This window comes from Nelumbo lutea, chromosome 6 (assembly GCF_056320005.1).
Source record: "Nelumbo lutea isolate HS-2025 chromosome 6, American lotus-T2T, whole genome shotgun sequence".
In the NCBI taxonomy this organism is placed as follows: Eukaryota; Viridiplantae; Streptophyta; class Magnoliopsida; order Proteales; family Nelumbonaceae; genus Nelumbo; species Nelumbo lutea.
In genome coordinates this window covers 35,244,384-35,259,782 of record NC_142689.1, presented here as the reverse complement: position 1 = coordinate 35,259,782, position 15,399 = coordinate 35,244,384, and the positions used below count along the sequence as shown (strand labels likewise).

Sequence of the window (15,399 nt, the reverse complement as noted above, 5' to 3'; positions counted from 1 at the left end):
ACCCAATCCTTTTACTAACACTAATCTCAGATTCGCCCTATGAACTGGTGATCATATCAGCCCAGTTTGAAATGGGCTTTTGGCCCATTAAGTGTTCAGTGTTTAACTAGTTTCCAACCTGCTGCCCAGTTGGGCTTCTTTGTATGGCGTGGGACCCAAGCATTGATCTACACACCAGCCACATGGGTTCGGCCCAGCCTTTGTTACAAGGCCCAGCCAAATTCACTGAAAGACTCAGTGACCCCATTGAGCCCATCACATGGACCCTATGGGCCCAACACTTACATTAAGTAGTCCCTAGGCCAAGCCATCTTATAAAAACCCAGGGACTGTGGGCAGGTGCAAGATTAGCCCATCAGGTATTATCCTAAATGGTCTTACACTTAACCTCTCAACCCTTAATGATCAAGCACTACCCGACAAGAGAAGACATCTCTCTCGGCTGCAAGGAACAGTGCCGCACTCTCTACTCACATGGATCCCGGGAATTAAAACCTTTTGCAAATCTTTTAAAACCATACATATACATATATATATATATATATATTGCAAAACAAAATTCCAACGATTGAAATCAACTGCCGGCAGTTTGGTTTCCATCAGAGAGAGTGCATTCCCAATCATTACCATTGTCCGAAAAAGGGGTTGATCCTGTCACTATGACCACTCACTCAGATGAATTCTCAGACTGCCCCAACATGTCCAGGTTTTGACCCCCACTAAGGATCTCACTAATTGACACATTAAAGACAGCTCGATCCAACACCTAGTGATGTGTCATAATCGAGTCTAGGGGTCAGGTGTAACTTTCCAGTTTTGCCCATCTATCTCCAAGGTCTAGGGCAATACTGGAAATCTGGTCCGGTTCAAGGGTTCAAGCAATCCCATACTGCATGTGCCTTGGGTCTTACCCTGATGGCCGAAACAAGCCATCCCAACACTTGGTGGCACACCAGTATCAGCCTTGGCAGGATAAATCTCCCCAGACTTATCCAATGGCTGTGAACATTTAAAACTAACACAAGTTTCTATAAGTGTCCAGTTTTAGGGTCTTACACAGAATTATACCAAACAACATGAATCAAACATGCACTTTAATTTATTTCCACTAAATAACAAAAGTACATCAAATCCAATTTGAACCTAAGGGCATACAAGACTGTCTAACACACCGAACTACAGAAAAACTGCCACGGGAGAGACCCCCTTTAACCTCACCTACGGCACTGAAGTAGTAATCCCAGCGGAAATCGAAATACCTACACTGCGACTAGAAGCATATGATGATCAGACAAACGGAGACGAGTTACGTACCAACCTCGACCTACTAGATGAGTTAAGAGACCTCGCGCACATCCGGACAGCGGCCTTCCAGCAGAAAATAGCTCGGTACTACAATGCCAGAGTAAAGAAGCGGAGCTTCCGAGTAGGCAACCTGGTTCTCCATAAGATTATGGTGCCCGAACCCGGCATGGGCAAACTTGGACCAAATTGGGAATGGCCATACAGAGTAAAGAGAGCGCTCGAGGGGGCATATGAGCTCGAAACCTTAGAAGGAAAACAAGTACCCCGAGTGTGGAACATCGTCAACTTAAAGCGATACTACCTATAGACCGCCAAGCGAAGTGAACGAAATCGCTACCAAAGCCTGAAGGCCAGGATGCCAAGCTAACGAAGGAACCTCGGCATAGGCAAGAAAAGAGACAGGCAAAGCGGAGAAGTATTAAACATCGAAATAGGTCGCGCGAGTGCAGTAACCCGGACAAGAAACAGATCGGGCATATGGTCAGTTCGGCAAATACGGTTAGTTCGAGAGAGAACAACCAACACTTAACCAAAAGAAAAGTCCATTCCATCACAAGATAAGAGTACATTGAAAAAAAAAATCACAATCGGCAGCGTTGGCCATCTCCTGAGTTATGCGCGAAGTGGATATGGCACTAATATCGAGCCCAGGGTACGTGTTCCAGATCATCCACTGGCTCAGTTTAAATCCTCTTCTTTACGAGTCCACCATCAGGTCATCAAAGCGCGACGAGGCGATGTACTCATCAACAGCCTTCTTCTTGGCATCTTCGATGCCTTGAGAAAAGATCTGCATCCTCTCCCTAATGTCCTCCTAAAAGTATTCAACCTGACGCTGCAGATCCAGCCTCAGGTCCACCATGTGCTTCACAACAACCCCCATGGCCTCGGCATCCCTCTGGGACCTCGCCTGCCTGGCCATAGCAGCGCGAGTGGCCTCCTCAGCAGCACGAGCAGCCACCTCAACAGCTCGGGTAGTCGCCTCGGCGGTGCGGAAAGCCTCTTCGGCAGCTCGCGCCTGCCTTGAGCTCCTCTCCACCTGGGCCGCCAAGGCATGAATAGAAGAGTTCACCTACCAAAAGGAAAGAACAAGTAATTAAGAGAACAACAGGAAGAGGGATAAAAACAAAGCCCGACAAGAAATCTCACTCACCACCATAGCATGAGTAGCAGCACGACAGGCGACCTGGTTCAAAGGAAGATCAGTCTAGGCCGTGATCTCCTTGGGAAGGTAGCCTCCCTACTCTTCTGAAGAGCGTAGTTCGGAGATAGTACGCTCCTGAATTCCCCTTGAGCTCCCGAGCCTGAGGGCCTAGCTCGCGTATGAGCGGACCCAGAGTAAGCGGGAGCACTAGAGTAGGCGGGAGCCCCGTGTGAGTAGTCTCGGCATAAGGGGCCCCTACCGCTTCTTGCATTGAAGGAGCCACCTCAGGCTCCCTGGGCGGATCCTCTGTCGTGTAATCTAGTACATGAGACTCTGCATCCTGGGCCAGCTCGGCACAAGTTCACTTGGCGACTCGCTTCCTCCTCTTCATACCTTGGAACAGGTGCCCACCGCGAGTCCTTTCTGAATCCATCACACCTGCAAAAAAGGGTTCGGCACCAAAAAAAAAGTGAAAGAACAAAGCAAAACAAGAAACCTCTGAGCAAGGAACCTACCCAAACTCAGGCCGGCCGCAATGAGCTTGGCCTCTGTCAGGTACTGATGGCAACTTATCCCTAGTCATGCCCATTGCCGGAGGCCCTTCACTATCTCTTTATCAACCATAACACCAGAGTCAGGGGTGGCCATCCCCCACCCGGTCTGAAAAGGCCACCCTAGTACACTTCGCACCCCGAAGTAGTCCCGCTTCCATGCCGGGACCTTGTTGGTAAGTTCATGCAAGAGCTTAAAACCCGAGCGAGGAGATAGGTAGTACGCCTGCCTACGCCCGGGAAGAGGACCCGTTTGTTTCTTAAGCATTAAAATAGAGGAGAATATCTCCAAGTCTAAAGGAAAGCCCTAATCGCAAAAAAGGCAGATTGTCCCCACCAAGTTACGAATGGAGTTCGGGTGAAGCTGACCGACGGTAACACCGAAGTGGTTTATGACCTCGACAAGAAGGGGGTGGAAAGGCAGCCGCAACCCCGCAGTGAGCTGCTCCCGAATGAATGAAATAGGCGTACTCCCCAAGCAAGTAATAATAGGTAATAAGGGATTGGATCCCCTCAAGCGTCATGGTCGAAGAACCAAACCTGTCTAACATCTGACCTCGACGAGAGGTAGATGCCAAACTGCCCGAAGCGACTCGGCCTACGGGCTCAAACTCTTCCTCAAGTTCTACCTCAGGTTTGCTAAGGCCATCGGGGGGTGCAACTCGGTTCGTAGAACCTGCATTAGACCCACTTGAAGAACCATCTGAGCTTCCCAAGCTAGACATCAAGGAGAAAAGGTGAATTCCAGGAAAGTACTCACCCGAAAAAAGGCTTCAACAGACTTCAGAAACTGGAACAAAGCGAAAAACCTTGAAGGCGAACTAAAAGCTTGGACGCGAGCTCAAGAAGGAAAGCGTAGAAGTGACAAAGCGACTGGGGTCCCCAACTATTTATATCCACAGTGACCAAAAACCAACAACGCAGATCAAAGCCAATCTGACGGCCCGTAGTCGTGTAGACCACACGTCCCCTGAGACTGAGACGTGATTGGTGCATGTCTTTCTGAAACTGGTAGAACGCCGGCGCACGTCTTTCTGAAACTGACAGAAAGACAGCGCACGTCTCCTCACCTTACAAACGGCAGCGACGCGCTTTTTTTCAATTTTGAAAAGACCCGCTGTCACGTCTCCCAGTGGCACACTTTTTTGAGATTTGAAATAAGCGTACGCCACCACGTCTGTCAGCATTTGTAGGTAGGTCAGCACGTCTCTCGCCTTTTGGACGCTCGAGAAACCCAAAGAACCCTGACAACGCATATATATATATATATATATATATATATATATATATATATCAAAACACCCTTCAAACAAACTTTGATACATTTGCTTGCTTTATAAACCTCCACCAAGCATAAAAGATTACTAGATTCCTTATTGTTTGAATTTCAATCATTTGTGTGGCCGTTACATAACTCAGTCAACCAAGTCCAAGTCATCAACCAACATCTCTCACTTGGCTACACAAAGTATCAGGTTTGTGTATATTTTTTAATCTCTTATATACTAGTAATGGAGTGTGCGTCCTAACAAGGAAAAATTATCTGAAGTATTACATTAAATCACCATCTAACTAACATAAAACTATAACTCTATATCCGGCCTATACCCTAAATCATTTAATCACACTGGATTTAACACCTCTGATCCCTCTATAGAGTCATGTTAAACCTAACTAATATATTAAGAAAACTCTCAATCAGTATTTTGTATTTTGGCTTGAGTAACAATTTGATCTCCGAACTTTAAAATGTGACAATCTAGTATTTGAACTTTTTAAATGTGACAATCTAGTACTTGTTGTTAATGGAGCATCATTTATGTATATTACGTGACTTCATGTGCGATTTAAGACTTTTGAAAATGTCAGAATTACCCTTGAAAATAAAACACATTGTTCATCATCTTCTTCCTCAAGAAGATGAAACAGAGCCCAAACTCTCTATCACCGAAAGAGAAAAAAAAACATTACTACAATGAAGTTCACCGAGAGAAGAAACTAGTTAAGTGGGAAGATGAAAGAAGACGGCCCCATTATTATTTCTTGAATCTTGACGGTAAAAATTGAAACAAAAAGCTTTTCTTTTCCCCCCACCGAGTGAAGGATCTTCTAGTGAAGCTTCAATGTGCGATAAACTTTGACGGTCTATATACAAATGTAATTAGCGGAGGCAATGTGTGGTCTTGATTAGTTCAGCTTCAGCACCATTTTTCCATTCTGGTTGCAATAGTGACGATGGAACGAGAGAGGGGGAGGAAGAGGAGGGGCAGCGAAGAAAAACCTCTTTTGAGCTTCAGACCACCCTCTCCCTCTCACCTCTCTCTCTCTCTCTCTCTCTCTCTCTCTCTCTCTCTCTCTCTCTCTCTCTCTCTGCTGCATCGTTTTCTTCTCTTTGTATCTCTGCTATTCAGTTTATCATCTCTTAGAGGGAAAATTAAAAGGGATGAAATGGATTTGATTTTAGTGAATGGTTGATAAAAAAATTAGATAATACTTTAAGGGCATTTGTGTCTATTCACATGCCACTTAATGGCTGGTTAACGACAAGTACAAGAGTATCACATTCCGAAAGTTCAAGTACTGGATTGTTGCATTTTAAAGATTGGGGATCAAATACTCAAGCCAAAGTATATGGTATACTAATGGGGAATTTTCCCTAATATATTTATAGTCATAATTGCATCGAAATAACCGCTGGAGCTATGAATCACAAACCACAAGTGTGATTTCAAATGACTTTTCCTTAGACCTTCATACATAGTAGTCCATCTAATGCTTGATTGCTTTCTTAGACATGCTCCATTGGATTGTATCAATTACAACCCTTGGATGACACCCTAAAGTAGAAACACCAAGCACCGACTTCATGCTATAGTTCTAAGTCCCAAATGCTTGATTGCTTTCTTAGACATGTTCTGTTGGACTGTATCGATCGTGGCCCTTGGATGACACCCAAAAGTAGAAACACCAAGCATCAACTTCTTGCTACAGTTCTAAATCCCAAATGCTTGATTTCTTTCTTAGATATGCTCGATCGTGGCCCTTAGATGACACCCAAAAGTAAAAACACCAAGCATCGACTCCATGCTATAGTTCTAAGTCCCACATGCTCGATTGCTTTCTTAGACATGCTCCGTTGGACTGTATCAATCATGGCCTTTGGATGATTAATAGTCAAATCAAACCTACATCAATAGTCTAATTAAACCCTACCTTTTGCATGGAAGTTCACAAGTGGGCAATTCTTCTTGGAAAAGAATGAAATTAATCGCATTTATTTAGGTTGTGTAACTCAATAGTATGATTTTGATTTTTCAAGAAAAAAACTATTGTCACATCAAAATAATCATACTAAAAAAAAATTATACATACTGGCAAAACACCCCCTTATATAGCATTTAACCATTGAAATTTTGAATTATTTTTACATCTGTCCAAGGGTAAAGTCCATCCATCGAAATTAAGCACTTATTAGTGTTTGAAATATACCTGAAATAAGTGTTTATTTTAAAAATAAGGGCCTATATTTTAAACCCAAATTTCTAGCTTTTTTTAAGTGCTTATTGTATTTATTCAATTTTTTCTTCCAAAATGATCCCTAGTTGAATTCTAAAATACCACTTATAAAATTATCCCTAGTTAAATTTTATAAACATGTTTTTGTAAAAGTCTTTTTATTATAGTGCTTCATAAAAGTGTTGCTTTCATAAAAGTACTTTTATAAAAGTGATTTCGTAAAAATACTTTCATAAAACTGTTTCCATAACGAAAGTACTTTTATAAAAGTGCTTTCATAAAATTTGAAAAAAAATAAAGGACAAAAATAGTGACAAATACTTACTTAAGTGCTTATTGGAGAAAAAAACTACCACATGCCCAATATAGAATAAATGTTTATTTTTTAAAAATAAGCACTTGAAAAAATTGGATGCCGAATACAAATAAATCCCCTATCCGAATAAGCATTTATTCAATAAACACTTTTTTTAATATAAACACTCCCAAATATACCAAAGTTTCAAATTATTATTATCATAGGTAATTATTATAGATGTAAAGTAATATAAAAAGTTTCAAAACGTTCCAAACTGATAATAACAATTCACTATAGATGTAAAGTATAATTGCTCAATTTATATAACCAAGTCCGAACCAGACCCGACCAATTGACAGCTCTTTCAATTGAGATGATATGATGATGTTGATTTTTGTGTGAGCATTCTCTGAAATGAAACTCAGTCAACTTCGGATCCTTGTGATACCAGAATTCTTGTGATGATCTCTTCGTCGGGTGGTAGGTTTGTGTCAATTTTTGCTTATTGGATATGGAAACTACTTTTAACGCAAGGAAAGTATCAAATCGAGTAACCCGTTGTCCGATGTGGCCGGATCCGGACTCGATTAGAGTAAATCAAAGAATCGGATTATAATGTGACGTAGATACCGTCATATATAAATATGTATTTTCCTCTAGGATTTGACCTCTAATCCAACTTTAATACATTAAAGGATCCGGTACAAAATTACTTCATAAGATCCAACAAAGATCCGCACCTGCTTTCCACTTGGATGTGGGTCTGGGTTTAGTGGGAAGGTGTCCAAGTCCAATCTATCCTTTTTTTTTTCCTTTTATGGACCAAACCCGAGAACGCAGATTCCTAATTGCAGAGACGCAGAACCCTATAAAGATTAGATAACAGTCATCTGGTGGCTCAGAAAGGTGTGTTACTATCGCAGGGAAATTGGATCGACCTCCACGTGTTCTTTCCGGTTCATAGTTCAAACCATTGAACACAACTTCCAGTGCCGAGGTTATCTCTGCAATCCTTTCTGTTACAGTTCTCAAAAGTGAAAACCTAACAAGGAGAAAAATAAGATATGAACAAGCTTGGAGGAACTTCTAAGCTTCTAATCGTTTACGTGTTCATAATCTCTTCTCTAGTTATATCCACATTTGGAGATGAAGCACATCATGAAGAACACCAGTTAGAAGGACAAAAGCCAAATGCTGCTGAAAGAGCCATTGGAATCAGAGATATTATAAGCCCCTGGCACAAATTCAGATCTTTAATTAAAATAGCTTGGTTGAATTTCAGGCCCCCAGATTCACAGTAACTCTCTCTCTCTCTCTCTCTCTCTCTCTCTCTCTCTCTCTCGCTTATTTGTTCCTATCTTCTTCTCTTTCTGGCAATACTTTCTTTATTTCTGAAAGAAAAGATAAGTATTGATGTGGGTTTCCTTCATTTTGTTCTCTTTGTTCTGCTATTGTGTAGGAAAATTACGGAGACTCCCCATAGTGCAAGTGAGGCGATGAAAGATGCCGCTGCTAAGAGTTTTAAAACAACTAGAGAAACTGCCAAAAATGCCGCTAAAGTCGCCGGAGATGCAGTTCACAAGACCGCCGATAAGTTGAAGACGAAAGTATCGGGCTCCGGAGGACACGATGATGAACTGTGACGCTGGGATGAGTTCACCTTTTCCTGTTATTCTTTTCAGCCAATCTTGTGTGATCTATCGTGTATTTGCTTAGACAATATGCAAATGGTTATGATGTATTTCTATGGGAAAAAACAATCAAACTTTTTAATTTCTCCTTTTTATTATATGCTGTAGTATATTGTTTCATCGTGAAGTGCTTCTTTATTTTATATCTGTTGTGGAGGGCCGGATGAGTGGGGGGTTAAGGGGTTGTCTTACAAATTCTTGTGACATTTGCTAAGGATGCTACATGAATTGGATTAGTTCATGAATCATGAATCATGCTAAAGTAAACTATAAACAAAGAAGATTGGTTGGGCAGTTGGGTTTTGGGGTCTAGGGATTAAATAACTTCAGATTTTTTGGGCATCTACATGTTAAGAGCTGGGCTTATTGTTCTTGATAAATTCTTTATGTCTCAACTGTTTATTTTGGGGAGAAACAGAACAGAAATTACAAGACCTAATTAAGTGAAGCAATTAAATTGTTTGGAATTGGATTGTCAATGAGCCCAAAGTAATCAGCTTAAGTCCATGTTCTTTAGTTGAAATCTAATGCAATAATGCTGTGGTTTTTAATTTTTACTAATTTATACTTTATATGTTTTTATATATTGTATTTGTTCAGATTTTGATTTTCTTCTTTTTTTGTTTTCACTCTGTGTTTGGTTTGAAGGAAAAAGTAGGGAAAGGAAAGGAAGGGCAAAGAAACCTATACAAGGTTTGTAAAGGTTTCCCTACCTTTCCCTACTTTTTCCTTCAAATCAAACATAGCCTAAATGTGCTTCAACGTAAAATGGACGGGATTTTTTACAAGCTTAAATATTTCAGCTATAGTTTTACAAACTGTGTTTTACAACAAAACAAATTAGGAGGCTGGAGACATGGATAACAATGATTTCATTGTGAAGAGAGCAAAAATAAAAGTTTTTGAACTAACAATTGGACCAATCTATTATATAATTCTTCCCACTACCTTTCATGAGAAAATGATCCCACAAATAAAAGAATCCTTTCGGTAAGTTGGATCTTTGGATATGATCCGATCCAACTTGTTTTCTTTAGAAATTAATAAATTATTAAAAGAAAAATAAAATATATTAATTTAATAAAATAAAAACAAAAAATATAAGTATTTTTTTTATTATTTTCACCATATATATACACGTTTTTTTTATAAATAATATAACAAATTTATAAAAATATAATATATAAAATATATTTATAAATAAATAACATATATATGTATTATATATATTTATATTTATAAATATATAATATATAACAAATCGGATAAGGATGATCCTAATCCGATCCAATTTCTTATCAAATCCTATTATCCCATCTAAAGCTCCGAACATGGGAGATCCAAATTTGACCAAATAAGATCGAATCTCTGATCCATTTGCACCCCTACCAATTGTCTTCTGCATCTTGTTCATTTTCCATTCGTTTGGAATCACATGCTCTATTACTCGAGATAACTTGACAAGTTTTGATTATTAGTCATTCAAATCTATGATGTGGAAACTAAGGAAGTTTTGATTCATATTTTCTTATACCATGTTTGTCCTTATCTTACACTCAAAACCAGACATTTTGGATGTTTAAGTAAGTTTTTTTTTTTCTAGTCAATTTTAAAAGAAAATTGAACTTTAGGCTATGTTTGGTTTGAAGGAAAAGGAAGGAAAGACAAGGAAACCAATACAAGGGTTGTAAAAGTTTCCCTACCTTTCCCTTCCTTTTCCTACATTTTCCTTCAAATGAAACATAGCTTTAGAGAGCAATTAACTTGCTAATCCATACTGACAATATATATATATATATATATATATATAGCATTGAAGACTGAATGATATTTCTACCGGATGCAAATTTCAAGCTGTCTCCAATATAACATTTTAGTAAATCCATAATATTATAGGGGTGTTTCAATCCAATCTAATAAATATTTTGGACTGGGTTGGTCCAATTCAATGTCTTGTTGATCCGTCCAATCTGTCCAAATTGATTTTAGATTAGACGGGATCCAATTCAAAACTGGTCCATTGACACCATTAGTTTGATACCCATGTTCGAAAATGTATATTTGTGGGGTATCCATACGTGAAAAAGGGTTATCGTGTTTATGATTTGGCTACTAAACCACTTTCACCTCACAAAATGTAGTCTTTTATGAGAATCAATTCTCGTTCCAAGAGTTATGGTCCTCGGTTCACACCTCTATCATTCCCTTGACTTTATCCTCCACTAGTTCAAACTGCCACATAGCCCATCAGATCTGATTTTTAGATCATCGAATTACAAACCACTGAATATGCCCACGATAATGGGCATGGGCTTATAGTTGAAAATTCACTTTCTTTACACCCTATGCCAGACCTGCAAACAACCCACAGTCACACGCCTCAATGATTAGCAATGTTGTTTGCCACCTTTTCTTGACCCCATAGTCAACACCACAGTTCAGCCCATAACAATGGATCCACGATCAATAGTTGATCCCACTTCCTTTGTATAGGCTATACAACATGCCCACTGGCGTAAGGACATGGTTGAAGAGACTGAGACTTTATAGAATAATCAATTAATCACACGTGGTCTATAGTTGAATTACCACCTACTGGGTCAAAATGGGTATACAAAGTTAAGTTTCTGATAGATCTATAGAGCGTTACATGACTTGTCTTGTGGCCAAAGGGTATAGTCAAGTAGAGTGTCTTAGCTAGTTGGCTACCATGATACCTATGCCCTCCCAGTTGCTAAATTTGTGGCAGTCCATTGCCTACTTATTGTAATTATTAATGTATTGATGTTTAAGAAGCAAGGGATGAGTATAACTCATCCATAAATTAATGCCCAAATGCCCAGAAGTCATGAGACCAACCCTTGTTCTCTCCCTGACTAAGCATATTCTAGATGGGTTGACATTAGGGATGGGATAGTATAGCTCATGAGACCAACCCAGTTGTGAATGTTGTCATATCAAGGGCCAATTAGTAGGTTGTACTTAATAGAAGGCACAAGCTGACTTGCTGGTAATTAAAGTCTCCAGCTGGTTGAGTGGAGACATAGGATCGAGTCCCAACTGCAAGGTCAAGAATCTTCTACCAAGCCTCATATAGCCTCTTGAATTAAGATTTGTTGCTGTGAATAAGGTTATGTTTTCAAGATAAATTAGGAAACTCCTAAGCAAACTAAGTACTTGGGCGCAAATTGTAAGAGCAAAATATTTTAGACAAGGGAGTCCTTTCCTTGCTAGAGCTAAGGCAAATAGCTCTATGTGGGGGAGAAATTAAAAATGGTCAAAATTTTGACTGAATTTCATCCTTACATAGCATGATTTATCAAAGATGGATCTCATGTGAATGTCCTTATAAATCCAAGGACCATGCTCACCTCAGGATCAACAATGATTTCAATTGAAAACACACAAAATAATCCCAATTTATAGACTAAGAAAGTTTAAGATCTCTTAAACATCAATAGTCAATGAACAATGATCATATTCATTATTATCCTTATAAGACCACCAAATTTGCCAATTTTTTACTCCCCTAGCTAGTCGATTGAAGCTCTATATATCCCACTCCATATTAGAATTTTCAAAGTGAGAAAAACCATCAAAATTTCAAAAATTGAACTCAGTCCAAACCAAACAGTTGAAATGGTAAACCGGTGACCCACTATCCATATGGAAAATCTATATTAGACTTTTTATTTGATTAAATAAGCTTAGATATAATTTGTAATTAGCAATCCATTTTAACTTTAGATGAAAGAATGTACCCATGCTAGTGTGTGTATTGAAAGCCTTTTTGTTGACCACTACTTAATTGGTATCCATCACAGAGTTTCTTTTTTTAAATCATCAGAAAGGAAATCTAACATTTTGGATTTGGTTTACTTTTATGTGTGTGGATCCATTGAGGAAGAACCTATTGGTGGAAACTTGTATTTTATTATTTTCATAGACAATGCATCTAGAAAGGTATGGGTTTACTTCTTTATGGCCAAGGGTTTCCAAATATTTCAAAAGTTTCATGCAAAGGTGGAAAAGAGAAATTTTCAAGCTTCTAAAGTGTCTTCTTATAGATAATCGGGAAAATATACATCAAATTCATTTAAAGATTATTGTGCTAAACATGCATTAAGCATGAGCTAGACACTCCTCAACACAATGGTGTGGTAAAGAGAATGAATCACACCATTATAGAGAAAGTCAGAATTATGCTATCCATGGCCAATTGCCTAATCAATTTTGGGGTGAAGTAGTTAAGGCATACTATTATTTGATTTATAGATCACTTTTAGTTCCATTCAATGGACATACTCTTATATACATGTGCTCAAAGAACATAGATCCAAACTTGATGACAAGGCTGGCCCATGCATTTTCTTAGGCTATAAAAATGAGGAGCTTGGGTAAAAACTATGATCAAGTTCTAGAGAAGAGAATGATTCAAAGAAACAAAGATGTGGTTTCCATAAAGATTAAACAATTAAAAAGTTTGAAAGAGGGAGAGATGCAAGAGGAACTGCCCAACAAAAACAATGAGCCAGAACAAGAAGATGTTGAGCAAGGGGAGCAGCCCACTTATGAACATGTACAGCATCAAGTAAGGTCTACAATGGAACGTCAACCATCACAAGGTACCTTGCATCTAAATTTGTCTTACTTATTGAGCATGGAGAAACAAAAAACTTCAAAGAAACACAATCTCACGATGACAAGAATCATTGGATGAAAGCTATGCAATAAGAAATGAATTCTTTGTAAAAAAACAATACTTATGAGTTGGTTCAGCTTCCTCATTGTAGAAAAGCTTTGAACAATAAGTGGGTGCTTAAATTAAAAAGGGAAGGCAATAATAAGCAAGTGAAATGCAAAGCTTATTTAGTTGTAAAGGGCTTTAGCCAAAAGAAGGGAATTAACTTTGATGAAATTTTTTCACAACCATTGGTTGTGAAGATGTCTTCCATACGAATTATTTTAGGTCTAGCAGCAAGTTTAAACTATGAGATTGTGCAGTTAGATGTTAAAACTACTTTTTTTAATGGGGATTTGAATGAAGAAATTTAAATGGAACAGTTAGAAAGATTTAAAGTTAAAGGTGTAGCACTTGATTTGTAAATTGAAGAAAAAGTCTCTATGGGATGAAGCAAGCAACAAGACAACAGTATAAGAAATTAGAGTCATTCAAGGTGGGTCATTATCCTTATGTTAGAAACGTTTCCAATGGAAATTCCTCTACCCTTCTTCTTTATTTTGATGATATGCTTATTATTGGCCAAGATGTTAATGCTAATTTGGTTGGATGGTTAAAGAAAAAATTGTTCAAATCCTTTGGCATTAAAGATTTAGGAGTTGCACATTATATTATTGGTATGAGAATTATTTGTGATGGGAAAGCCAAGAAGTTGTGACTATCACAAGAAGCATATGTTAAAATAGGTACTTGAAAGATTTAACATCAAGAATAAAAAAGAAGTCAATATGCCATTTGCTAACAATTTCAAATTGAGTAAGAAGTTTTGTTCCATAACTCGAAGGCAAAAAAAAAGAGAGAGTAGTAATTCCTTGCTCTTCTGTAGTAAGTACTTTAATGTATGTTATGGTTTGCACAAGGCCTAACATTGCTCATACAGTTGGGTTGTAAGCATATCTTGCTAATCCGAAAAAACAACATTTGGAGGCAATCAAGTGGATTATTCGATGATGTTTGGCATCGATGCAATTTCCCAGAAATCAGCACCACGATAGATCCACATCAGCCATGGAAGAATCACTGATTATAATCCTATTTGGTTGGTCAAATCTACTAATTTCTAGGAAATTGATAGAAAATTGATCCCTGAAACCGGTCCTGGGTGAGGGATCATTATTTTCAGTGATTCTGATTTTTCTATGGTGATGTGGCATCCAACATGGCAGGGGAGAATGTGATCCTTCACAAATTCACTGCTACTCCCTCGTTGAAAAAAAAATAATAAAAGAAAGTAAACAGTCAGAGCTTGGAAACTGCCGCTGCCAAGGTATGCCTGCAATTTTCAGGTTCCAACTGTTCCTAAACTTCTTGTACATAACTAGTTTGGAAGATCAACCACCATCTGTACATTTTAACTCTTCGACTCCCTATATCTCCTTTTTTACTCTTCGAATCAAAAATTTCCACCCTTTCATTTGCTATTCTAAATTCTAATTGCATAACTTTATTCTATTTGTACTTATGTTATCATTATTGTTATTTGATAAGCAACAGTACAAAATTATTTATTGTCATGGGAACTTCATCCTATCCAAAGTTTTGGATAACCAGATGCAAATATCCATTATTCTGAATGCCCCTGTTCACTTCCTAACACTTGAGATTCACAATTCACACTCTGGCCTAGGCATTCCTCATGCAAGATTTTCTTTTGTAAGTCACGATTTAGCTAAGGAATCAGCTAGGCTTTGCCTGATTTAGATGTCCGTTGGACAAAGCATTCAGGTTGGTAGCCAGATGATGGAACACCATGTAATCACTTTGGTGCAAGCCTCAGGCTCACCCAATCAAACCAGTTCATAACATTCCCTCACCCCTTTATTGGCTATTGTCTACTGGTAAACCTATATTTAGGAGTCAGTGGTGGTTATTTTTTGTGAGATAATGTTACTTTGTAAATTAAATTGTTCAATAAGATAAGAATCAAACAGGATTATTTCCCTTGGATTCATTCCCTTAGGTTCTAGTACCTTTTGAAAAGTAACAAACACTCAATAGTAGTGTAGTTTAGTGCAGAAGTAGAATATAGAGACATGGCTTATGTTGAATTACTTTGGATAAGTTCCTTGCTTGGGAAACTTGGAATAAAGGTAAAAGAGCCTTTGAGACTTTATTGTGACAATCAAATCACCATTAACATAGCTCACAATCCA

The 15,399-nt window shown here is 38.5% G+C and overlaps 1 long non-coding RNA gene across 1 annotated transcript; it reads left to right on the top strand.

The window, feature by feature from the left end:
• The first annotated feature begins 7,661 nt into the window (after positions 1–7,661).
• Positions 7,662–8,603, top strand: LOC148848508 (uncharacterized). The gene is made up of 2 exons (XR_016101182.1): positions 7,662–8,111; positions 8,274–8,603. It is a non-coding gene; the product is annotated as an uncharacterized LOC148848508 (long non-coding RNA).
• The last annotated feature ends 6,796 nt before the right edge of the window (positions 8,604–15,399 follow it).